At 40.3% G+C, this 26772-nt stretch overlaps 1 protein-coding gene and 1 long non-coding RNA gene across 2 annotated transcripts in view; one reads left to right on the top strand and one right to left on the bottom strand.

Annotated features, from left to right (window-relative positions):
* LOC145344986 (protein eva-1 homolog A-like) overlaps positions 1-26772 on the bottom strand; it is a 293555-nt gene that overhangs the window by 244048 nt on the left and 22735 nt on the right. The gene's annotated exons all lie outside the window — the stretch shown is intronic.
* On the top strand, positions 1415-25910 carry LOC145344987 (uncharacterized). The gene is made up of 3 exons (XR_013887015.1): positions 1415-1746; positions 12652-12784; positions 25452-25910. It is a non-coding gene; the product is annotated as an uncharacterized LOC145344987 (long non-coding RNA).

Here is a 26772-nt window from a genome sequence, read left to right as displayed (position 1 = left end):
ATGATCAGTGCAGTATCACTGTAGCTGAACTGGTGGCTGAGAGTGAAATCAAGCGATGGAGTGACTTTATCATCACTCTTTCCCTGTTATTCCTCCACTCCCTGACCATGCTGCATTTCTTGAGAAAGTGAAAGGTCAAAGGAAAAGGGTAAGGTTGTGGGAGAAGTAAGACTTGTATGCTTATACAATCTGCAGCTTGGTAATTAGAAGAAATTAGGGACAAGTGGGATGGAAGCAGGAGGAATAGAAATGAGGATTGGCCTTGCTAATGGCTGTTCCAATAATAGAATCATAGAACCCTACGTGCAGCAAGAGGCCCTTTGGCCCATCAAATCTGCACTGACCATAATCCCACCCAGGCCCTACCCCCATATCCCTACACATTTACCCACTAATCCCTCTAACCTACACATCCCAGAACACTAAGGGGCAATTTTAGCATGGCCATTCAACCTAACCCGCACATCTTTGGACTGAATAATCGTCAGAATTGTTCTATCCTTCTGTTTAGAATCTGCAACCATGGCTATTTCCCTGTGGTTAGTTCTCATTGGCTCTAGTTGTGCACTACCTCATCCCACAAGAGATAGGAAAATGTGTCAGTGATTGTCTTGGAATCTGCTTGGTTGATATGACTGTCATGGTTTAATAGCTGGCAGCCTCTGCAAACTGTGAGATGTGGGTTGGAGGTTTGCAGGCATGCTAAGTCTGTGAGAGAGAGATGAAGCATATGAATGCTAGGCATGAGCTCCAATTAATAGTGATTGCTGGTAAATGTATGATGGGACGAGATGAATACAACAGTGAGACTATTGGTGCAATTTGAAGAATATGACATTTAAAGATGCATTCTCTGAGCATGACCACTCATTGAACTCATGCGACACTATTTATATGCAGTTACTCAGGGCAACAACGCTGGAATTAATTTCCAGTTATCTGCTCCCATTGTGTGTGTGTATCTGGAGGATCTCCTGTGGACATAGGATACCTCTCCTCCTTCCTATCTCCTACACAAGACCACCAATTCAGTGTTGGAAAAACGTGGAGCATGCATTCTCCCGTGTTGTTAGACTCCTCCATGACTCCCAGAACTTGCTCCAGTCAAACAGGTACAGGCTGGCTTTATGAAATGCTGGCAAGTTATGATTTTGGGTCTGTTCTGGTGCACGCAGCCAGTGAACAATGCTGGAAGTGTTGATTGCGCAGATAAATCATTACAATGAGTAGGCAGCATGAAGTTGACGTGCTGCCTGCATTTCAAACAATGGATGTGGGTTAATCATACACAGATTCCCAAGCCCATTTGTGGGAGCTATCCAATTTACCGCACAAAATACCCAGGAAGCCCCACGGTTTAATCACAGAGCTGTGTTATTACAAGTCTCAGCCAAAATGGATTTTGCTCTCAGTTCCCAGAGAGTTTAGTGAGGAGAAAAAAAGTAGAATTGGTATTTTTGGCAGCAATTTTGTGCCCGCGTTAGCTGTCAGCAAAAACAGCAATGCAAGCACAAAATATCGCAAGAGGCGTGGAATGTGAATCTTGTCGGTGAGATTGTGTTTCCCGATTTTCCATGCCCCTTGCTGAGATGTAACAAGATTCTCACCCACAAAGGACAAGAAATTCACTGTAACACATTCTAATTTAATTAACGAGCCCTCCACCTCGGCCACATGATCCCCCTCACTTAATATTCATATTCGTCTCAGCGAGGTTTACAACAGATTTGTGAAAACCGAAAGCAGGTGAGTGGATCCTACCGCAGATAGGTATAACCTCAGGGAAGAGAAGCACTAGTTGACACTGCCAGTTTGGCACTGGAAGTGCCCCCAAGACTGCAGTGTGTGTTTGAGGGGGGAACAGGGGAAAGAGTACCATGTCACTGTGGTAAGGGGATGGGGTGGGGGAAGTGCCCCCAAGACTGCGGCAGTGGAAGGGGAGGGGTAGGAGTTCCCCCAACACTGTAGTGTTAGACGGGGGTGGGGAAGAGAGGGGGCAGAGTGTTGCCAAAACTGGGGTGGTCACCCCAATGCATGCGAAAAGTAGGAGAGGGTATGAGAGAAGAGAGAACCTTGATGCCTGCCAAGCATGGGGAGGGAGCGCAATGCCGTGGTGTGGGTGGGGAGGCAGAAGTCCATTGTTTGTGCTATGTTGGAGTAGGGGTGGGGAGGCCGCAAGCTTGTGAGAGGGGTCCTGTGTCCATGGGATCTTTTACTTTGTGTTGATTGGCCCAGTCTCTTAGGAGCTGGCCTTGCTGGCATTATCAGCACCCCACCAACCACACCCCTCATCCCCTCCTACCACCACTACCACTACCGCCACCAGAGTGATAGTAAAAATCACACCCATTCAATTATTTTTCTCGAGTTCCAGAAAATCTGGACTAAAAATCTGGCTATGCAGCTGAAGAGCTTCATGCCGGTTTTTAGTCAGAGTCTGACACTCTGAAAAACAAGGGAAAATTGCATTCTTTGACTGATGCGCAGTGAGCACTGCTGAAAGTGTAAGGGCATCATTATTACATTGCTCAATTAAAAAGCCCAACACTGTCTACTATCCCAGTCCACCGTCCACCTAAGGACAAACAATCATTCGGAGAAAGTTTGCTGTCTTGGGACCTTATAAAGTAAAAGTTTATTTAGTATTCACAAGTAAAGCTTACATTAACACTTCAATGAAGTTACTGTGAAATTCTCCTGGTCGCCACAGTCCAGTGCCTGTTCGGGTCAATGCACCTAACCTGCATATCTTTTCAGACTGTGGGAGGAAACTGGAGCACCCAGAGGGAACCCATGCAGACCCGGGTCCCTGGCGCTGTGAAGCTGCAGTGCTAATCACTATGCTACCATGTTGCCTCATATGCAACTACAGGTTTTGTAAAGAGCAGATGGGTATTGCAGATCAAAAGTCAGGCAGCAAAAATGTTACTTTCAACCAAGTGTTAAATAAAATATCCTCTCAGTTTGGCTTCCCTGTCCTCTGCCTGCACCACCGTTCCAGTGAAACTCAACATAAGCTCGAGGAACAGCACTTCATCTTCCAATTAGGCATTTTATAACCTTCTGCGTTCAAAATCAAGTTCAATCCATAAATTCTGTCTGTCCCCCATTTTTTTTTAGAAGTTTATTTCAATTTTCCTTTTATTTTTGCTTTCGGTCCACATCCCACCTGCTCTAGGCACATCTGCTGCTTCTTTGATCCTTTTCTTGTCTCAACACCATTCCCTTTGGCCCTAAATCATTCAGCTTCTCCTGTCTTTCACCCCTTCACACATTTTCCTTTTGTCCTTGTCCCACCCACCCCTTGCTCAAAACCTGTTGCATCTCGAACTTTTCCCAGTTCTGATGAAAGGTCACAGACCCAAGACATTATTGCTGGAATTTTACCAGCATGCCCGCCCTAGAATCGCAGCAGGTGAGGCTCACAGAATGGCATTCTCTGTTCGTCTCATGTCCAAAAGTGCCTGCCCTGCTATCTCTTCATGCGGAGGAACTGAGATTTACAAGTTGTTGTCAAACTACAGAATTCTTCTATCAGAAAGATATGCCCATTATCAATAATTGCAAAAGTCCAGAACAGCAACAGCAGGACCCCATCCCATACCTCAATAATAAATGACTCACACAGTCAAGATGGGTGGTGTGCAGTGACAAAGGTGGCCATCCCATTGTTGTGAGTCACATTCACATGAAAACACGATTTCACACTGAAATGGCCCAGCTCAGTTTTAAATTTGTATCATTTTTCTCTTATCCATTTGCCAGAGGAAATATTTCCTCTGTGTCATAAAGTCATAACATCCGCACCTCAATTAGATCTCCCCTCAAACTGCCTAAATACAAACCAAGTTAATGCAATGTGTTTTCATAGCCTTTCAAATCCTGATATCACTCAAGTTACCCTTAATCTAAGGTTAGTGACCAGGACTGAACGCTGTACTCCAGTTGGTTCTGACTAAAGCTTTGCACAATTGATGCATCACTTCTACACTTTTGTATTCCAAAGCCCCTAAAAAAAGCTAACATTCCAGGCACCTTTCCAATTACTTTTTTCTAGCTAACAGGATAATACATTTTGCATTACAGGATTTAACACTCCTGTTATTCTAAAACTTCCTTCGTCTCACTTGCTGGCTACAAGTTTCCAATCAGTAAATTGTCCCTGTCTTAAAATAATACTGACAAAGAATGTCACTCATCAATATTTCTCTTTCTGTATGTAAACAGGGCATCTGTTAAGTAGGCTTTATAAAGTCAGATCATTATTAAGCAGACTTCACAATCCATAGTCATGGCTGCCCTAACAGTAAAACTAAAATGGAACAAAACTGCCTTTCTCCCTCCTGGTAGGTTATCCAATCTTGTTAACCAAGAGTCAAAAAAATTCATGTGCAGTAAAAAGCACATTACAGTGTCAGGTATTGATCACATTTGGGTATGAATCAATTCAGAATTGAGAAAAATATTTGAGCAGTGTCACCAAGCCACCTAGCGTAATGTTTCTGAATCTTAAAAATATGATGGAGCATGAGGTCAATCAGTTGTGCTCAAACTTAACTCTCAGCCCTGACCAATATTTGAATTTGCCTCACATCACCTCATTGGTCAATTCCTGTAAATTCTCAGCATGGCCATTTGTGGACATGCTCCCTACTGTGTGACTAAACAAATTGAATTGATACCAGTTATAAAGAGATCTGGGATCATCCTTTCGACTGAAAGGTAAAATGATGTCAGTATAGGAGAAGGGAAAATGGAGCAAAAACTGAAAATTTTGCATTAAAAATGTAGGTAAATTTGGGATTAGTAAAGGAATTTTCTGGTACAGGTGTTTTTGTAGGACATGATCCTTTAAGCTTTTAATTAAACAATTCTATTATAGCAAGATTTTGTTACAGAATTGAAAGAATTAAGGCATGTATAGACTATTTAATCCACTGTGACCACTATATGTTTGTTTCTGCTCAAATGTGAGCTACCCCATAAAAACAAATTAGAAGTTTGCCCCTGATAATATTGCTAACAATGCTCTCTCATGCAAAAGAAATGTGGTTGTGTACCTAGCAAAAAAATGCTAAATTCCAGAGAGCAGGATCAGCAAGACATTTACAGAAACCACAGTCTGTGATTTAAATACAAACCACATGGGACAATAAGTAGGTGTTTGTATTTATGGTTAACACATGAAGAAATTTATGATAAAATTAAAATTCAAGCATTTGATGGGGTACGAAGGCAGCACAGTGGTTAGCAGTACTATCTCACAGCGCCAGGGACCCAGGTTCAATTTCAGCCTTGGGTCACTGTCTGTGTGGAGTTTGCACATGGTCCCCATGTCTGTGTGGGTTTCCTCCAGGAGCTCTGTGTGGATTAGGTTTATTGGCCATGGTAAAATTGAGCCTAGTGTCAGGGAGATTAGCAGGTCAAATAAATGGGATTACAGGAATAGAGCTTGGGTGGGATTGTGGTTGGTGCAGACTCGATAGGCCGAATGGCCTCTTCTGCACTGTAGGGATTCTATGATCTATGAATCGATAGCTCCAAGGTTTGCTGCCGGGCCATCTCTCTACACTGGAATATATTCTCAAACAACAGCAGTATTTGTCCGGTGCTATTAAGAATCTTCTTCAAATATCATCTTGTCCAAATGGAGTTCACATTCTCCTCCCCCAAGCCACTTAACCATCATTAGGAGCTTCCAGTCAGAAATCCAATGGAGCACGCTCAAAGGGCTAAATGGCCTACCCTCCACACCTAATTTGTACAACCACGCAATTTAATCCTTTTCTCAGCTTGTTTAAAACAGGAGCTTCCCCCAATTGCTGTGTGAAACACTCCAAAAATTTCAGTGACATGTTTAGCCTTTCAATGCATATCAAAGTGGAACAAGACCTCAAAGGCAATTAGGGATGGACAATAAATGCTGGCCAATTAGTGACACCCGTATCTCATGAATGATAATCTGACTGGAGAGTTCACTGTTCTGTCCCATTTGCAAGACACACAACACAACATACAAGCTCACACCTCTTACACAGTCACAGGTTGTGGCAAGTACAAGTGAAGGGTGGAATGATTCCCATCTCTAACCTCTGTAACTTCTATCAAGATTTCCCATTGCCATTTCTAGTAATGGCATACAGAGCATGCTCCACAATTTAAGATGCATAATTAACAAATCTTTGGTACTTTGAAGAAACCTAAAATAAACTTCAAAGAGAGAAAAAAATTGAAAACTTTAAGCAAAATTCCTTAAAAGAAACTTATTTAAATAGGTTTAAATAATATGGATAATAAAAATTAACCAGTCAGGCATGGAAAGCCTCACAAGCAGGCACAAGTCCTCTTCTCCTCCAAAGTGAGAGAAATATGGCCCATCAATAAACCCCAGCTAACTACTGCCATTTATATACGGTGGGGCTGTAGTCCAGAAGCCCAGAGGGAACCAAGGAAAGTCAGCTGTAGGTTTTTTGGGCGGCAATTCACAGGTGATCGGTCTGAACTTTCTGATTTTCTTCAGTTGTCCATCTCAGGTATACACAAAAGTGGGAGCAACCATAAAATGCAAAATAAGTTTTAAAGTGTTTGTGAATATTATTGCCATTAGGACTTGTATTATTCTGAACTGGTGCAAGCTGTTGTTAGATGTCAAGTTAGAAATGCCACTGATTTATCTTTGAAGGTTATCTCCACACATGCTAGGGATTTTTCCCCACTCCAATTCACCAGCACTGGGATCAATTATAGCTTTCTATGTGGTCAAGATCATTTAATTAACATAGTTCCACAAAGCATTATTTCTTAAATTAAAGAGAAAGTGTATTAGCTTCAGGAGTCTCAAAAAATCCAATCATTGTTGTGGTAACACCACAAGTAAATGACACAGCAGTGTGTTTCAAAGTGGACTGTCTGTGCTGTAGCTTTATCCTGCATATAAACAAATTTAAATTTGCTAAATATTATTCATGAAGAGTCCTCTACTTAAAAATTATCCTTAAATGACAAACAATAAATCAATAACAGATAATAAAAATTAATCACTGGTTTTATTTTTAAAACATTATTTGAGTAGCCAAGAATGTTTTGAAAGCTCTGCGTTGAGTTTCCACAGTAGATTATGCTGCATAATTGAATGCAGTTTGCAATATACCTATCAAATTGCATTTCTTTTAACTGAAAGAGCTGCACTGTCCTTTTTAAAAGTACTTAAGAGGAATGAGGAAGCCTCATATAATGCTGAAATAAAGAAAACCCCATCATGATCAATAGATTTATCTATTATTTGAAGAAAAATCCACTCCATTTCCTTTATTTTACCATTCTTGACTTATAAACCATGACAATTTAGTGCATGAGGGACTTCTCAATAGATTAGTTCCTGTTGTTATGAAGTCAGGATTGTGATGTACTTGCGCTTGAAGGAAGTACATTCCTCACATTGCTGAAAATTACATCAGGCATAACAGCAATACTTAACTGAATTATTTCACTGATTAGATCATGGCAACAAGGCCTTCAAAGTTCCATAGCATAGAAAGAGAAATGGTAAGATATCAAAATATTTTGCTTGCTCTACTCACTGTTCTGGAAATTAGAAATACATTTTGGTAGAAGAGAACATAAAAATACATTAATAATTTACTCTGTACAACTTTTTTTTATTTGAAGATGAGCTTGCTTGAAATTATCTGTATATTCACAATGAAAACATCCAAACTAGTGCAAAAATTGACATGAAATCCTCAAGGATTCCACTACTGGAATGCACTAAAGAAAATCAATTCTAAACTGTCTGTTAAAAATTAAGGCATGCAGAACAAAATGATTCCAGGTTTGATCCCGATCAATGCTGAGTTAACTGATCTCAGCTTGGAAAGGATTAGGGTTATTGCAGTTGACCTTAGACTCCCCAGGTCAAGGATGGGGGAGGAGTCTTATGCAAGTGGCTACTGCTTCTCATCATTTTCTACTGATCCTGGTGAAAAGAGAATGTATGTATGTAGAATGAAGGCAGCTTTACATTTAACAGTCAATTAATACACTGTGTAAGTTAGCAGAGGAGGATCATCTACTGGAGGATGTCTTGTGATGCGGTAGATAACATCCCTACCTCTGAGCCAAAAGCTTTGGGTTCAAGTCCCACCACAGGACTTTATGGCCAAGTAGCTTGTTTGTCAACCTGTAAATCCTTCTAATACATCCATGACTTTGTGGTAAGAGCAGGACAGTTTCCTGGTCTTCCTGTGGCAATGCGACATGTTAAAAGACTCCATGTGCAAGCTCTTGCTTCATGTGGACTCTGTGATAAGTGTCCTTCTCCCCTTTGAGGGACTGATACAGGGAGGATTCTCTCTCAAACACGAGGCAACATTTTCAGAAGACAAATTCGGGAGTAGTGAGAACACCACAATGTGAACGGCAAACACCTATTAAAGATCACCATTAATGAGGAGTGATGTTGCGTGCACTTCAGGAGATACCTCAGTTATGATGCATCATGTGGTTAAATTAACTGCCAACCTTCACTGTTTAAGCACATTCATTAGGAATGAAGTATTGGAATGTCTGTGCAACTGTGCCCTAACATTGAGTGAGCATCTTCAGGAGACATGAAAAGAAAACTTGGAAATATTTTCTTGTCATTAATTTGAGAAAACTTTGGATAACAAGAAACTGAGTTACTGTGTATAGCCAATCTTGACCTGGCCAAAGTTGCATCAACAAGGCAATAAAGGTCTTAAAATAAGGATCTGTCAATTCCACAAAATTAAATGTGATTTGCTGACAGCTTGTTGTCATCCTCTAATTGCATCCTCCTGTTCGTACCAATTCATGATGTGGGATGCTGCCGTTGGACTGGGGTAAACACAGTAGGAAGTTTCACAACACCAGGTTAAAGTCCAACAGATTTATTTGATAGCAAGCGCCATTAGTTTTCGGAGCACTTCTCCTTCATCAGGTGAGTGGGCGTTCTATTCATTATTCTGTAAATCGAGTTTGTGTTTTTATATGCCCTGTTTGTGAATAGAACTCCCACTCACCTGATGAAGGAGCAGCGCTCCGAAAGCTAGTGGTGTTTGCAACCAAATAAACCTGTTGGACTTTAACCTGGTGTTGTGAGACTTCCTACTGTGCATACCAATTCATGTCGTGTATCAAAATGGAGAACCATTTTAGATTCTATTTTAAAAGCAAATCAGAACAGAGATGGATTTTGATGGAAATGTAAAGTCTTCCTGCCTCTGCATTTTTGACTTTCCTTAAACTTGTTGGAAGTAGATATGGAAACCATACACAAACAAGTGTCTTAGTATTCCAGACAAGTGTCCTTAATATGCATTTTCTTTGACAATCCTGGATTTTTCAGTAATTTCTGCACCAATTTATTGCATAATACTTGAGACAACTAGCATCCTAAAACCGTATCTTGTCCCCAGCATTCAGATTGATGTCTGCTGATCATCTAAATGTTCATGTAGATAAATTTTACCTAAGCAAAATAAATAGCGATGGTTAACAATGTTTGTAATTTTTTGGCTTCACATTAGAGGCCAGCTGTTTATCAAAGTAATCTGTGTTAATAATTTGTCAAACAAAGGGGTTACAGGGGTGTGTGATTATGTAAATAATCATCAGGTCTATTCCCATCAAATAACACTATGCATTATCAAGAGTGAAATACAAGTCAAAGCAAGATTACTGAAAAGTATGCTGCATTTACATTCATTTTCTTTAGAGATTAAATGCATTTACAAGGAGGCATCCAATGGGAAGGTAGCAAGGCAAGAGATGTGGGGAGAAAGAAGATGGGAGTACTAGAAGGAAACTAAGATCAATACTATGCATCTTAAGACCATAAAACTATAGATATAGGAACAGAATTAGGCCATTTGGCCCATCAAGTCTGCTCATCCAATCAATCATGGCTGATAAGTTTCTCAACACCACTCTCTCATTTTTTCCCCGTCACCTTTGATCTCTTTACCAATCAAGAAACTATCTATATCTCTGGCCTGGATACACTCAATGACCTGGCCTCCACAGCCCTCTGTGGCAATGAATTCCATAGATTCACCGCCCTCTGGCTGTAGAAATGCCTCTTCATCTCTGTTCTAAACCGTCATCTCTTTACTTTGAGGCTGTGCCCTCAGTTCCTCTCCTTCTAATGGAAACATCTTCACCACATCCACTCTATCCACACCTATCATTATTCTGTAAGTTTCAATGAGATCCCCCCCTCATCCTTCTAAACCAGAATCCTCAGACACTTCTCATACGTCAAGCTTTTCATACCTGGGATCATTCTCATGAACCTCCTCTGGTCCCTCTCTAAGACGAGCACATCCTTCCTTGGATACGGGGCCTAAAATTGCTCACAATATTCTAAATGTAATCTCACCAGAGCCTTATAAAGCCTCAGCAGTACATCTCTGCTTTTGTATTCTAGTTCTCTCAAAATGAATGCTAACATTGTATTTGCTTTCATAACTACCAAGTTAACCTACAAGTTAATCTCAAGAGAATCCTGACTAAAACACCCAAGTCCCTTTGCACTTCTGATTTCTGAATTCTCTCCCTATTTAGAACCTACACATCTGTTCTTCCTACCAAAGTGCATAACCTCACACTTTCCCACATTGTATGCCATCCACCATTTCCATTTGCCCACTCTCCTAACCTGTCAAAGACCTACTGCAGCCTCCCCACTTCTTCAGTACTACCTGTCCCTCCACCTATCTTTGTATTATCTGCAAACTTAGCCACAATTCCCTCAGTTCCTTCATTTAGATCATTGATATATAGAAAATTTGTGGTTCCAACACTGACCCCTGCAGAATTCTACTAGTCACCAGCTGCCATCCTGAAAAGGGCCCCTTTATTCCCACTCTCTGCCTTCTACAAGTCAGACAATCTTCTATCCATGCAGTACCTTGTCTCTAACACCATGGGCTCTTTTCTTACTCAGCAGCCTCCTGTGTGGCACCTTGTCAAAGGCCTTCTGGAAATCCAAGTAGATAACAGCCACTGGCTCACCTGCTCATTATCTTCTCAAAAAATTCTAACAAATTTGTCAGGCTTGAATTCCCCTTAATGAAACCATGTGACTTTTCCTTATTTTACCATGCACTTCCAAGTATTCCGAAATCTCATCTTTAATAATGGATTCTAACTAATCTTAACTAAAGGAAAGAGGAGTGCTAAAATGAAAGCATAGAAGAAGAACCTTGACTTGACACCAACTCTCTGTCTGCATATAATTGAGTTCAACATAAACCCACATAAGGAATGATGATGTTTGCTGAAAGATTAATCTCTTTTCATGGTTTTAACTCAGGATTTGCTAGCTTCTTACTCTAGAAGGTATCTTGTTGAAGGCAGTGGAATTTTGTTGAAATCCCATTTGTTGACATGTGCAGGTTAGGTGGATTGGCCACGCTAAATTGTCCCTTAGTGTCCCAAGATGTGTAGGTGAGATAGATTAGTCATGGTAAAAGTGTGGAGTTATAGGGATAGGGAGGGGGCAAAGGCCTGGATAAGATGCTCTATCAGAGAGTTGTTATAGACTCAATGAGCCAAATAGCCTCCTTCTGCACTTCTCTGACACATCCTCCTTTGAGAAGCTGAGTGATAGGGCAAACTGAGATTTGGTAATGAGATTTGGGCAGCATAGTGGCACAGTGGCACTGCTGCCTCAAAGCACCAGGGGCCCGGGTTCACTTCAACCCACCCACCCCCCAACCTCGCCACAACAGTATAAATCTCATCTTATTTCCAATTGTCTTCAGCTCTGAAGCTCTGATGAAGATTCATCCAGATTCAAAATGTTAGCTCTGTTTCTCTCCACAAACACTGTCAGACCTGCTGAAATTTTCCAGCATTTTCTGTTTTTGTTTCAGATTCCAGCATCCACAGCAATTTGTTTTTATCTTAATTAATTTCAATCTTTGTTTTATTCAAAGATTCAACGCGATAGTGAGTAACTCTTTGTTCAGTAGAGGATTCTCCAGTCACTAATACTTGGTCATTTGGAAACTCCTTGTGGTTACACTGTGTGTGCTTAAAAGTGCATTTTTGAAGAATGTACTGAAATGCAGTGAATGTGGGAGAGAATGAAGTATAACTAACATCCAATACAGAAGATTGAGTTACACGGAGTCATGTTAATCTTTGCACCACTCCACGCTTCTCTGCCTATCTGTCAACAACACAACAAAGGCTTCATTACTAAATTGAGAGGCAATGCCCAGTGCACCCTAGGTTAAATGTTACAACCAACAGGAATTAATTTGATTCAATCCATTTAAAAGCAGCAGTAGCTCATAAAAGATTAACAGATTAGATGCTTAGAGTTGGAGGCACACAAATACCACAATCTCCCGTAATACTACGGTTCATCTGAAAAAAAATGCACTGTACTTTTTAAACTCACTGCAACCAAAGCTTATCTTTACTATTGATTTCCCCTCTAATTTCTTTTTCACTTTACTTACCTATTTGTTTTTACTTCTAACCTTGGCGATGTCTCATATAACACAGTTGATTTAGGGTGTGTGGTCCAATCAATTTTTTAAAAGATACTGCATGCTAGTCTGAACTAGTCTGGGAGATTCTGTGCCTCCAAACTTCAGTCTAATGCATTGTTTACTTCAGCACATCAAACTGCAGACTCTCAGACAGAAGTCTCAAATCTAAAGCACCTGGTAAATGTGAAGCTGAGATTAAAGTACCTGCAGATACAATGAAGACTACTGTGTAATACAAGGAGCTGCACAGGCATGTGAAGGTATGTAGGACATTTGGCAAAAGCTGAATAAAGTGTGCGTACGACTGGATGGGCCAAAAGCCAACATCATTATCAGAACAGTTGTAGCTGACAATCGGGCATGTTAATCCATGCATCATTGAAGTCCAAACATTTCATTTTAAATATCCTGCCTGTCAGAAAGTGTTAACTACTTTGTTGTCTAGTTTTACTGCAGTGATATTTAAATGTCCCAGCATAGCATTGTGATAGCACAGGCACATTCCTTTCATAACGAATCAATAAAATCATGCATTGCAATAAAAAGAAATGGCAGGTCAAACCAACAGTGTTTCTGTTTACATATCACAGGTAGTCATAGAAACAAGAGGTGTCATTCTAGGTTCTGTATGCTGATAATATCAACTTGTTTTTCAACAAAATTACTCAGAACTTTCTCCAGCTCAATTTTACCAAGACCACTTTGGCTGATGCCAGAAATCTCACAACCTGACACACAATTCCATCTCCCTTTTCACAGAAACCCAATAACCTGCTAACTCAAGTTAGAGCACCAGTTCATGTTTCCTGCTCAACCTGAACTGAGTTTAAGGTTCCGTACCTAGACCATCACCAATTTCCACTTCTGTAATACCATCTGCTTCTGTCCTTGCCTCACCACCAGAAATTGTCATCTACTTCTATGTAATCAACTTTTCTGATGCTGACCTTGCTGCGTCACAAGCTCCATCTGATACAATTTCCAACTTATTTAAGACTCCACTGCCCATATCTCATCTTGTAGCATGCCCTAAGTATCTATTAGCCCTTCCCTTGGAACCACTAGCTCTCTAATCATCAGCATGTCAATCTTAAGTTTCTCCATTCCCATTTCCAAAATCAACTATAGTCTCACATGATCTCTTCAGTTCTGCCTGTCACTTCTTTGTTGATAGTTCTGATTATTAAATAAAACAGGTGGACAGGTTAAATCTGAATGAGCACATTAAGAGTAATCATGATAATGTGACATTGTTTAAAGTTCCAAAAGAATTGGATGGTGAGGGGAAATTTTTGAGATTTATTATCCATTCATGAGGTATGAGCATCACTGACAATGCTTGCAGTTATTAGCCCATCCTTATTTGTCCTTGAAAGTGCCACCTCCTTGAACAGCTGTAATCTATGTGGCTTAAGCACCACAGTGCTGTTAATGAGGGAGTTCCAGATGTTTGATGGACTGTGTAGATAAAAATAAATTATCTTCAATGATTTGAGACATCTAGCATGAGGTGACACAGATGAAATATTTAGGACACATATTAGACAACTTATTCTCCTATTATTTTGATGCAAAAGGTGGTGAGGCTGTGGAATACATTTCCAGAATTAGTGACTGAAACCAAAACCATGACAGGATTTAAGAATAGATGATTGAAGGACAGGTGAATAAAGGGATACTGGACAGGGAAGACACATGGTCTGGTGTTCTATTGTCCTTGTTTAAAATTGTAGCAATAGCAGCCCCTATCAATTCCATACAGTTTCCCTTTAAGAGGGACAGACTATATTTAAGAACGGATGGTTGGCTGTGTCATGTGCTTTCAGCACTGCACCACAAGGGTCTCTGCTATCCACCCAGATAGCCAGCATTGCAGACACCAATCAGCCCAATGTTACTACCATATAAATCAAGAGGTAGTAACAATCTTGTGTATTTTCCAGCTCCACCTGAACCAACACAGGATAGTCATGTATCATGACCCCAGCACCAGAAAACCAGGGGAATCACAACTTTTACCCTATTTTTTTAAAAGGATTGTTACCTTCATAAGATATGTTTGCAAACACAAAAGAGAGGAATAACTATGTTGAAGTGTAATGATGTATTACGTGTATGTGATTTGCTAAACAGTTTGTCTTGAAAATAGTGTTCCTGCAAGTTACTTTTGCTTTTGTCAGACACAAAAACCTCCAAGTATTCTCCTAATACTCACTTCAAAGCTTCAGGATAAGTATGCACTTCCTTACTTGCTTCAAAAATGCCTGGTACCTGCTTATCACTATAGCTGTCAATAGGATCCTAAACTTTATTATCTGTTCACTCAACTCCACAGAAAAGCAAATTATTCTATGAATGTTCAGACTAAATGTCTTACACAACACTTGTGTACACTTGATCTTAGAAAAAATAACTTGAAACAGCCCTATTTTTTAATTGGCATTTTAACATCACCGATAATCCATTTGTCCTACTAATGTTAAACTAACACTAATTATAAAATTTAAGGGATAGAATCAACTTTTACTTCAAATTAACTTAAGAATGCATCTTCAAATAAAAATGTCACATTTCCAATTCTATATCCCTTTTATACATCAGACATCTATGATGACTGATGGAGATTACCAAATTTGGCATCAGTTCACGCAGAATTATGGATAGTTGTGAGTTGTGGCCCCGTGCCCAGTAGGAATTGGGGCCATCAACTAAATTTAATTTCAGTGTTTATACCTTCCATTGCATCAGTCTAGGTTGTGTTTCAATCCAGATTGCAGGTAAAATATTAGTCTGCTAATTCAGTGCTCCACCCAATCCGTCAGCTTTTACTTTTAATCGTATTTGAGTCTCCAGTAATTAATTCCATGAAAATTAATGTTATTCCTGCCCACTGTAATGATACACTCACTGATAAGTATAAGCTGGCTTCACAAGTACTAACAAGTAGCGGGAAAACAATTTTTCAGCATGTGCCATCCATCAGTGTCAAAGTGGCTCTCCCTCCAATGGGAAGAAATTGTTACTTACTGTATTTGCCTTTTATAAGTTTCTGATTCAAATGATTACAGTGTATAAATGGTCGCTAGTTTCCACGAACAGCAGATTTATTCACCAATGACAAAAATTCACCTGCTGTTTGTTAATTATAGTGTTTCGTTAGTGCAATTAAACCAGGATCATGTTATAAACAGTGTAATATTTTCTATTTTATTTCTCCCATACACTGCAGTAAGTCCAAAATGACTGGCCAGAAAGTTAGTTAAGGTCCTCATAAAATTAGTCCTAGGTAACAGCTTCATCTTCTGTCCCTTCAATTGACATGGTTCATTTTGACCTTTGAGATTTGTTTATATGTCTGTGAGGCCCTGCCTGTTCAGCTGTGCCTAAACTATTTGTAAGCACCTTAGCAGTATCCAATTTCCCATTCACAGTTGGGTAAAAAGGCAGAAAGAAGATCCTTATGGATCTTTCCTTTAATCTAACCCAAAAGCAATGACAAGGAAAGGAGGATTCAATCCTTTCATTGCTAATCTGTGAATTAATGATTACTTCACTAGTTGCATGCTAAAGTTGGCCATTCTGCTTGGTCACAAGCCATCAATGAGACTTTGTTTATTTGCCTCAACGGAGACTGAAGTTTCTCACTGATTTTTATTTATCCAACTATACAGTAGTCAAATGACAAAGGTGGATTTTGTAACAAGCTGACTTTACTATTCAAACAATTAATGGTAATTAAGTTTGTTTGCTATACTAATGAATGTCTGATCTCATTCACCAATCCCAGCACATGGATAATGCAAGGCAGGAGAAAAGAAAGCCATTAAAAGAGAAAGTGTAGATTTCAATGTGGAGAGGCCAGGGAGCTTTCAAGGCGTCAATTAAATCCCTTTAAAACAATACTTCTGCCTTTGGAAAATCCTTGTGGCATTCTAGCTCACAACATTAACTGGGTGCTAATTTACCCTGACTAATTCAAATGCTGAGGGTTTATATTTAAACTCAAAGATACTGCAAAGCTTTATTATGATGTTAATGAAAAAGACATCCTCAGTTTGAAACTGATCTGTCTAAATCAAGTTGACCTGCCAATAGGAGTAATAATGCCAGCAGAAGGCCATATATAGTTACAATTAGCCTCTTTGCATTTTAGCTACAGACATTGCAAGTGTGGCGAAGTGCTATTGGTGCACGTTCATTATTTTGAACCAGCTGTAAGTGCTCAAGCACGGAAGATTGAGTTTTCCATTGGCTTCAGTACAGCAGAGAGATATTTGTACCATTTCCATTTTTACATCATATTTTTGTGCACAATTTGATCTTGTTTATTAGCCATTCACATTTTGAAAGACATGCTGTGGTTCTTTGCTGCTGGTGAGGATCATACATGAACAAATTTTGTTTTCTTAACACAACATTTTTGGGGGTGGAAAAATTCACACTCAGAGCAACCTTCTGAATCTGAGAATTAAAGCACATTGCTGGGGCAGGCAATCAAATGCTTTGCTTTACTCTGCTTCTGAGCAGTGCAGTAATCAATCCTGGTACCAATTGATGCTGACACCAGAATAGTATTCCATCACCAACACAAATGCCCTCACCTTGAAAAGTAAGAAGAACAAGCCAGCATTCAAAGCCCCATTCTGATGGCCATTTGTCTTTGCCTCACTCTTATTTGAAGCATTGATACTATATCAATACAATTACTTACATGAGTTCAAGATGTTTTTTGGATTATATTAATACAACAAAACAGTATTGTTTTATTGTATTGTATTACAGTATAATACAATAAAACAGGGTGCCCCAATTACAATCTGATCAAACCTCCACTCCCAGCCTACCATGAACATCTCAGGAGCCCCCCCTCCCCCACAGTGGCCATCACCAAAGCATCCCCAGCTCCTCCATCATCCTCCCTCCCCAAATGAGGGTCCCACTAAGGCCCACTTTTTGGCACGTTAACATTGCCAGGTTGACATGGGCATAGTGCCTTGGAAGTGTCAATTTGTGCCAAGTGGCAGTACCAGTGGCATTTCTAGGGCACAACTGACCATGACCATCTCCCCCAGGGGCTATACTTAGCTTCATACCCACAAGAAGACCCCCACGACAGGTTCACATCTAGTTCAGGTCGTTGCAGTGTTGATAGACAGCGGGGTTCAATATCTTGTGAGGAGGCGGAGGTCACACCTGTTACAGCTGTGAACTTGATGACATCAGTGCGAGGGGATGGGAAGACCCAAAATCACGATCTTGGCCAGCAAGAACTGCGACTTCTGTAACTTGAGCCCTCATCAGCATTTGCAAGGATGGCTAACACGGCTCAAGATCACACCCTCCCCCACTTTCTTTATTATGAACCATCTCCTTGATAGATGAAGGAAAAGTAATTTAGAGAATATGGTAAGTGGGTAACTGTAATTAGAGTGATTAGGGCAACAGTGGTTAGCATTGCTGCCTCACAGCTCCAGGTGACTGTCTGTGTGGAGTTTGCACATTCTCCGTGTCTGCGTGGGTTTCCTCTGGGTCCTCCATTATCCTCCCAGAGTCCAAACACATGTGAATTAGGTTGATTGGCCATGCTAAATTACCCCTTAGTGTCAGGGGAATTAGCAAACTAAATTCATGGGGTTATGGGGATAGGGCCTGGGTGGGATTGTTTCGGTGTGAGCTTGATGGGCTGAATGGTCTCCTTCTGCACTGTAGGAATTCTGTGATGCTCTGATTCTATTTACTCATGTACAATAAACATCAACACAGCCTGGGTGGGCCAAATGGTCATTTCTCATGTTGTAACTTGTATGCTTCTTTTTGTAATTATAACTGCAAATTTATTACATACATCCTGCATTCATAATTAGCAATAATATTGCATCTGCTATTTCCTTCATAAGAATAACAGCAGCACTTACAACTAAAATATTCAAAGAAACAAAACACACGCAACACAAGTGCGCGGGCACGCACACACACATGCACATAGTCTACATCAACTAACAGCTTGTCATTCTTGATATTAATTAATCAGAATAGGTAATTACTTTCTCTGCTCAACTCTTCCAACTAATTTACCCCATCCACAGCGGAAGCCACAGATCAGCTACAATGACCTTGCACACGCTTGAAATACATCAAACATTGCTGATGGCAAGGATCCAATTATACCAACTGCTGTCTCAAACTGGGATTTGAAACAAACTGTTATAACGTGAAAATCAAACACTCTCCATTCCCCTAAGGAAAGTGGCCAAGGTTCTTAAGCCAGGAGTGAATGGGCTATATCCCTACATCAACAAGGTCACATTTCAAGGGCATGATATTTTCCTCACAGGAAGTGTGTAGAATCAACAACGCAGAATAACTTTATCACAGAAAGACAGCTAATTCAATAAGATCTAAACATCTAAAACATAACCCTGCTGCAATCTATTGGTTTTAAAACAGGTTTCAGTATTTCAAAACTCAATGTCCTTCATTGTAAGGAGAATGCCCCACTTTTACTAACTTTGTTAGAATTGGGGCATCCTGAAATTATAGACTATCCGCATTAAGAAAGAGGAAAGACAACTTATTTTCCACTAATGCTAAACGTTGGGAGCAGAGAATTGGTCTCAGAAATTTCTTCCTTCCTCAATGTAGAGGGGAATCTGGTCTCTCCATGTAGACCAGATTGAAATAAGAAATTCTGCATGTCGGGATTATAAAATATGCAAGTACATTTTAGGCTCAGATTCTAACATGCTGCATGGGCTTTTATATTGAGACCTTGCTTTAGAAACTCTTCCAATAAAGATATTTCACACTATCATTACCATTGTTGTTCCCCCTCAAAATCATTCTTCTTTTTGATACATTGGTTAGTCGAGGTGTAGGGAAGTATTGCATTGTGGAAATAGGACCTTAGTTTGCCAGGTCTTTAGTGAAAAGCCTATTTTCTCATATGCTTCATTCTCCCAATGCCCCAATCCATCCCAACCTGGACGCTAGGTGGGCAGAATGCATCTGAAGTGTGCTTCACCTATTTAGAACTACAAAGAACAATACATTACGGGAACAGGCCCTAATTCTAGCATCCAATTCGATGTGCTTAAATAACAGATAATAACCATTCTTCCATCTCATGCTGACTGTTGATGATCATGGGCAAAACATTCCTTTACAAAGAGATTACAGATTAGGATTAGCATAACATTTAATTTCATTCAGGTCCCAACTGCAAACTGGAAGCAATCATCTCTCATTTGAGCCTAACACTATCAACTTTTGCCTCGAACACTGTGTTAAGTCAATGGTATGTTGAGAAAGGGCACAGATCGAGAGGGGTGTTGTGAAAATTAACTGCGATATTCATCACATAATTTTGATGTAGGATAAGGTAAAGTATTAAAGTGACATATTTCTAGCTCTCAAGATGTGCATGGATACTCATGCGTTCAATTAGTTTGGCTAACCGCAGATACTTAATCTGCTTCTAGCAATGCCTGGGCATGTGTTTGGCAGTCATGCTGCCACTGCTTCCACCACCTTTCTTCACAAGGCCTGCATTAACCTCTTCAGTGGTTTCTTGTCCTTAGTTGTCATGAAATGGTCCCTCTTTTTCCTTAAAAATAGGTGTGACATATCCATGGATGTGGGCGACCTGAGGCTCTTCCAGCAGCTGACTCTCCCTCACTCACTCCACAGCTTTGTTTCATTTCTGAGATCCAGATTTTCCTTGCAACAGCTACAGTACTTTACACACAGCATTTTTTCTCCCTCCTAGCTGTGGTAAGCCTGTCAATAGTGAGGACACCACCCCAAAACAGCTCTAGGTAAACTGGGACCACACAAACAGGGTGCATTTCAGTCTGTCCGTATGAAATTAAGATTGGAGTTAACACATGCTCCTAACTTCACTTTTTAAAAATTAATTCACAATAATAAACACGCATTAAGATAACTATCCAAAGGTTCTAAACAAACACAAGTCAAATTGTCATTTTTAAAATTTGTTATCTGAGACAACAGACGGGATTTTATGGCCTCGCTCATCCCAAAAGCATAAAAACCCATTGAGTCAATGGGCCTTTTCATTGTCCGCCCCTGCCCGTTCTGATTACCATGGTGGATGGGATGATAAAATTCCGGCCAACGTATTCATCACTTGCCTCATAAGGACAGTCAACAATTTCTAATCTCACACAGTACTGATTTTAAATTGTTGTAGTGGTATATTTGCAGTTCCTCTGAATCTATCATTGATAATAAATGACTATCTGAGGAAGGATATCCTTGCTATAGAGGGAGTACAGTGAAGGCTTACCCGGTTGATTCCTGGGATCATAGGTTTATCATATGAGGAGAGACTAAACCAGTTAGAATTATATTCACTGGTGTTTGGAAGAGTGACATGGGATCTCATAGAAATTTATAAAATTTAAAATATAAAATTTATAAAATTTTAACAGGGATAGAAAGGGTAGATTCAGAAAGAACGGTCACGATTCTCCTTTTGTGGCCCACAGTGTTTCTGTTGGGTCATGGTCGGAGATGCGCATATCTGGCCTTTGTGCATGTGCTGGGAACAGATGCACATCTCCCAAAGCCAGCAAACAGTCGCCGGTCAGACCATGTTGGAAACCGGTAGGAAGGCAGGTAAGTAATTTAAATCTTTTTAATAGGTTTTAAATATGTATATTAGTTAATTATTAGGCCCTTTCAGGTCCCAATTGAATCTCCCACCCCACCAGGTGGTGGGGTTCAGACTAGCTCCCCACATTCAGAGAACTAGCAGGAGATCCCAGTGGAATGAAGGGGGGCAATCAAGGCCCCCCAGGGGGTCGGGCAATAGGGGGCTGGTGCCACCTGAGTATGGGACCTTGACACTGTCAGCCTGTGCCCCTGGCACTGCCTAAGGGACAAAGTGCCCATGCCCAACTTGGCACTGCCCACTGGGCATCAGTGAGTGGCAAGGGGGGGTGGGGCCTAGGGGTGATTGGCGGGGGTGAGGGAGAGTCCAGCTGCCACTCTGCAGGATCAGTCTGGGCTGGAGGGAGAGCAGCAATCGGGATGGGCTAGGGGGAGGGGGGAAAAAACAAAAATCGCCATTGCAGTGGGGGGGCCGGGACATCAGGGTACTCCAGGACAGAGGGGGTCAGGACTGGCCTGGGAATTGCTGTGGGGGCTGCGATCGGGCTGTGAGGGGATGGGGGGTTGGAGAGGCAGCACTGCAGTGGATCTAGGCTGGCCAGCAAACAGGAGGTTGATAGTTTGGGGGCCACTGCGCATGCGCAGAGTTCCAGAACTGTCAGACTCTCACACAACTAGGACCCACCCCCTGGGTTTTTAATGATATTCACGACTTGGGCCTCTTCGGGGATTCAGGTGAGAACAGTCGGGATTTAGAACAGTTCTCCCACCAATTCAGCACTTTTGGGAGAATAGCAGCCAATGTTCCCAATGGTGGGGGAGTCCAGAACTAGGGGTCATAGTTTGAGGATAAGGGGTAAATCCTTTAGAATTGAGGTGGGGAAATATTCCTTCACCCAGAGGAGAATGTGTGGAATTCACTACCACATAATATAGTTAAGGCCAAAATGTTGTCTGATTTCAAGAAAAAATTAGATATAGCTCTAGGAGCTAAAGAGATCAAGGAATATGGGAGGAAGGAGGGATCAGGATATTGAATTCGATGATCAGCTGCAATCAAAATGAATAGCAGAGCAGCTCAAAGGGCGAAACAGCCTACTCCTGCTTCTAGTTTCTGTGTTTCTATGACTGTATGAGCATACAGGAAAAGTTGTTCCTATAGTCCAGGAGCAATTACTTTTTCTAGGATGAATTCTGGTTAAACTCTTTAATTACAGCCTTATTTAACAGTAATATTCCTGATTGTTTCTGCGTAGAAATCAGGGGCTGCAAGGTAGCACAATAGTTAGTACTGCTACCTCACAGCACCAGGGACGTGGATTCAATTCCATCCATGGGTGACTGTGTAGAGTTTGCACATTCTTCCGTGTCTGTGTGAGTTTCCTCCGGGTGCTCCAGTTTCTTCCCACACTCCAACGATGTGCAGGTAGGTGGATTGGCCAAGTTAAATTGCCCCTTAATGATTCAAGATGTATATGTTGGGGGATTCGTGGGATAAATATGTGGGGTTAAAGGGAAGGGGCCTGGGTAAGATGTTCTGTAAGAAAGTCAGTGCAGACTCGATGGGCTCAATGGCCTCCTTCTGTACTGTCAGGATTCTATAAACTAAAATCAATGGTAAATATGAACCCTCTGCTAATTTAACTCTATTTTTCTTATTATCATGCTAAGCTGATAGGCTTGTTACACTGCAGAACTGCCAATAGTACAACTTTAACTCTGCAAAGTTAGAACCAAATTACATCAGTTACCTCAAATCATATTTTGATAGTAACATCATACAAGTATAAAGGAACATTTTGATATTCTATTTCCACCAACACTTGTGCTGTAGTTTATATCTCAGTGATTTAAGATAATGTAATTGGTATGGTAGATGATGGATTCCAAAGCTAGGAAAAATTATCCATCATTTTTTTGGATATAAACTTGGCATTTTTCTAGATATAGAAAATAAATAGATAGTGATAGATTTTTGCTGAAGTTTTCAGAAATCTACTGCCCAATATGCCAAGTTATTTGACACCAAGCGGAGACTTCTTCATTCAAATGCTAATGCAATACCAAGTTTAAACATTTGTTGTTACATCAAAATTAAATGTTTATGTACGATTCAAGCAACCTAAATGAAATCTATACTTTTTTCAATTGTAACTGCACTTCGGAAGGACAGCACTGAATTTAATCATTTAATTTGGGCTTGGTAATTTTTAGAGTTTGTATGAGTATCAGTTCCTTTGTATCACATAATGACGTTATCAAATTAGTGCTAACTTTTTAAACTTTTGACATTGTCTATAAAATTCATTCAGAATGGCCCTGCTTTGATAGCCATCCAATCCAGGATCCAATTGTTAACATACTCTCCAGTTCTCCTATTAAAAGTTCCTACACACTCCCGCACCCCCCTCTCCCAACCCCCCTTAATGACAGTACAATTACCAATGTGTTTTATCTGCTATTTATGTTCCTGCTGAAATCCCTTGCCACAAACTACTCTCCCATGTGATCATTCATCATGAGGCCAGCTTTAGCCCTCTGTCAGACCATCAGACATTTTCAAGAAAAGCAAGCGAGAACCTATTAGGAAATGAGGAATTAAAGTCCTATTGTCTTGTTCACAAGCAAACAAATAACACTGAATGTAGCCAAATGTTGGATCTTGGGTATTATTACAGCAATGCATTATTAATTTAAGACAGCAGTGGGCAGATGGAAATTGCCAAAATTTGACAAGGAAAGGCTTCTCTAAATGGAACTGACTGCAAGAATACACTGACAAGTACAGCTGAAGAGCATGTTATTGAGATAAACATGATGTTTATAGTAAAACTCCTGCGGTTTCCTCATTTTATCTATCATTTTGTTGTATATTCATCTGTGGCAAGTGGGTGTACCATGATGACATACAAACCAAAAGCAGAAGGCACACAAATAGTGGGACACCACACTGTTCAGGTTACCACAAACAGAGCTGTTTCTTCCTGAATGATCTGCAGCAGCTGGTCAGACTCAGTTGCATCTGTCAGAATTTATCTTCACTTAAGTTGACAGTATTAATGACAGAAAAGGCTTTGTACTCTAGTTTATTAGGGGAAACCAAGCTGTATTGTTGACTTCAGATTGTTACTTCCCCAGCTCTTAGCCTTTATGAACCTGGCAGTGGGGGTGGGACAGTGGGCAAGGGAGCAATGTACTGGCTTTTAAAGTCTCCTCGACACTTTCTGGGTTTTTCACCATCAGATCAGCCAAAATCCATGTGTACCATATTAGGGTTTATTCCAGGATAAAGAAATGAGAAAATTCAAAAGCAATACTGGAATCTGATGAAAAGATCAAAGCTGTTATAACATGCATTACTGAAGTGCTTTTATTTCTGTCTTTGTCAAAGAAAGAACACTGAACAGACTATCATCCAACCTATTTAAAAGATATTTCCAAATATGGCACACTATTTGTATTTGTCATTCTTTTATGGGATGTGGGCAGCGCTGGATGGACCAGCATTTATTGCCCAGACCCTAATTGCTCTTGCGGATATTTTAAACTCAACCACATTGCTGTTTATCTCAGTTGTCTGGACAGCTAGTTTGTGATGCAGGACAACGCCAACAATGTGAGTTCAATTCCTGTACCAGGCGAGGTGATTCACGAGGGCACCAGATTCTCAACCTTGCCCCTTGCCTGAGATGAGTTATCCTCAAATTAAATCACCACCACTATGATCATCTGGGACGAAGTTACCTTTGCCTTATTTTATTCTCCACCTGAGTTGTCACTCATTCCATCAACCTCACCTCAGTCTTTCAACACATTTTTCTACTCCCTCGTCTCTCATCAATATATGGACCCATTTTAAGTTGAGGTTGTGTTGTTGAAAATAACAACTTTAAGTGAGGCACCTTCATGTGAATCGTGATTGTCCGTTGGAATCAATGTTAAAGCTGGAGTTAGGTTCCATAGGACATTTCTTGCCAAAAAAAATGTACAATTTGAAATAGCATGCAATAACAACACAGTGCATTCTTAGCTGAAATAACTTGCAACATAAAGCAATTTCACTGTTACACTGATGCCTTTTCTTGCTTTCTTGAAAGCAGCTGGCACATTATCAGTACATACTGGCTGTTCCTGTTTCTATTGAAAAGTGATTTAAAAATCTCACCCACGGCAGGCACTCTTAAAACTCCAAGATTTAAATCAAATTTAAATCCAACTTCTGTTTGAATAAACTCAACTCTGGCTTTGAATGTCTCTGTTGTTTTTTAACAAAAGTTGTTGTTGCGTTTAATACAGTACAAACAGCTTCCTTAACAATGCTTGGGTCACAGACTTGGGTCTCCTTCTGCACTGTATGGATTCTATAACACATTACATGAAGGGAACTGATGTGCAGTGACGCATGCTACATGATGACAATGGAAGGTGATGATGCATGCGCCAGTGAAGACAGATGGCAATGAAGATGGGCTGCAATGCCGTGCAATCACACACGTGCAATGAAAACGGACAGCAAAGATGGGACGGAGCAAAGCAAAGATGTGAAATGACTCTAAAGTAGAAATTGCTACTTAAATTGGGGGAAATGGACCTAAAACAAAACTGACTTTAAAACAAAACAACTTGAAGTTGGGTACCATGAAGCAAGGATTTGTGCTTATTTAGTTTCCTTTTGGAAGTTTTTTGATGCAACAACTTCCTAAGCCATGATCTTATTGAATGGCAAGGCAGGCTCGAAGGACTAGATGGCCTACTCCTGCTCCTACTCCTATTTCTTATGTTCTTATGTACTTATGTTCTATTGGAGCATCTTCCATATTGTAGTCACTCTGAAAAAATAAATTTCTCTTTACTTACCTATTGGCTGTATGAGTAGCTATCTTGTACTTGTGATCTTGAGTTTTGGATTCCTCCAGAAGCTGAAACATCTGCTACATATCTATCCTAACCGACTCATTAATAATTTTAAAGAGGTCTCTTGGATCACCTCCAAATCATCCCTTTTCTAAACAAATTTTTTGCACAAGCTGTAATCTTCAATTCTGATATGAAACTAATAAAACAAATTTACATCTTCTCTAATGCTTCTGTCCTTTTATAGTATGGAAACTAGAACTGTGCACAATACTCGAGATGCAGCCTGACCATATAAATAATTGACAAGGGATTTGACAAACAGTCATGTGGACTCTAAACATCAGCTCTTTTCTCCCCTTACATATGCTGCCAGACCTGCTGAGATTTTCCAGCATTTTCTCTTTTGGTGGCAGCCTGACCATGTTTCTAAACAGCTTTGACATTACTTCACTACCTGAGAACTCCAAACTCCAAGAAGTAGATTCCAATGTTTTGTTAGGACATTTTAATTGATTTACTAACCTTTGATGCTGATTTTAATGATTTGTTCATCTCTATCGCTTTGTCCTTCTTCCTACTTCATGTTATTTTCTAAAATTTAGTTGATATCCAGCCCATTTTCCAACAACCTCTTGTTCAAATCCTTCCAATCAAGTTTCCAACTCACCACAGTACCACAATGGTCTTTATCAATGTCAGAAATGACATCCCATGTGCATGTGTTAAGCCACCCCTCCTCACCTTTGTTGACCTTTTTGCA

The sequence above is a fragment of the Carcharhinus amblyrhynchos genome, chromosome 7, assembly GCF_965287045.1.
Source record: "Carcharhinus amblyrhynchos chromosome 7, sCarAmb.v2.hapA, whole genome shotgun sequence".
Lineage (NCBI taxonomy): Eukaryota > Metazoa > Chordata > Chondrichthyes > Carcharhiniformes > Carcharhinidae > Carcharhinus > Carcharhinus amblyrhynchos.
This window is presented reverse-complemented; position numbering and strand designations above follow the sequence as displayed.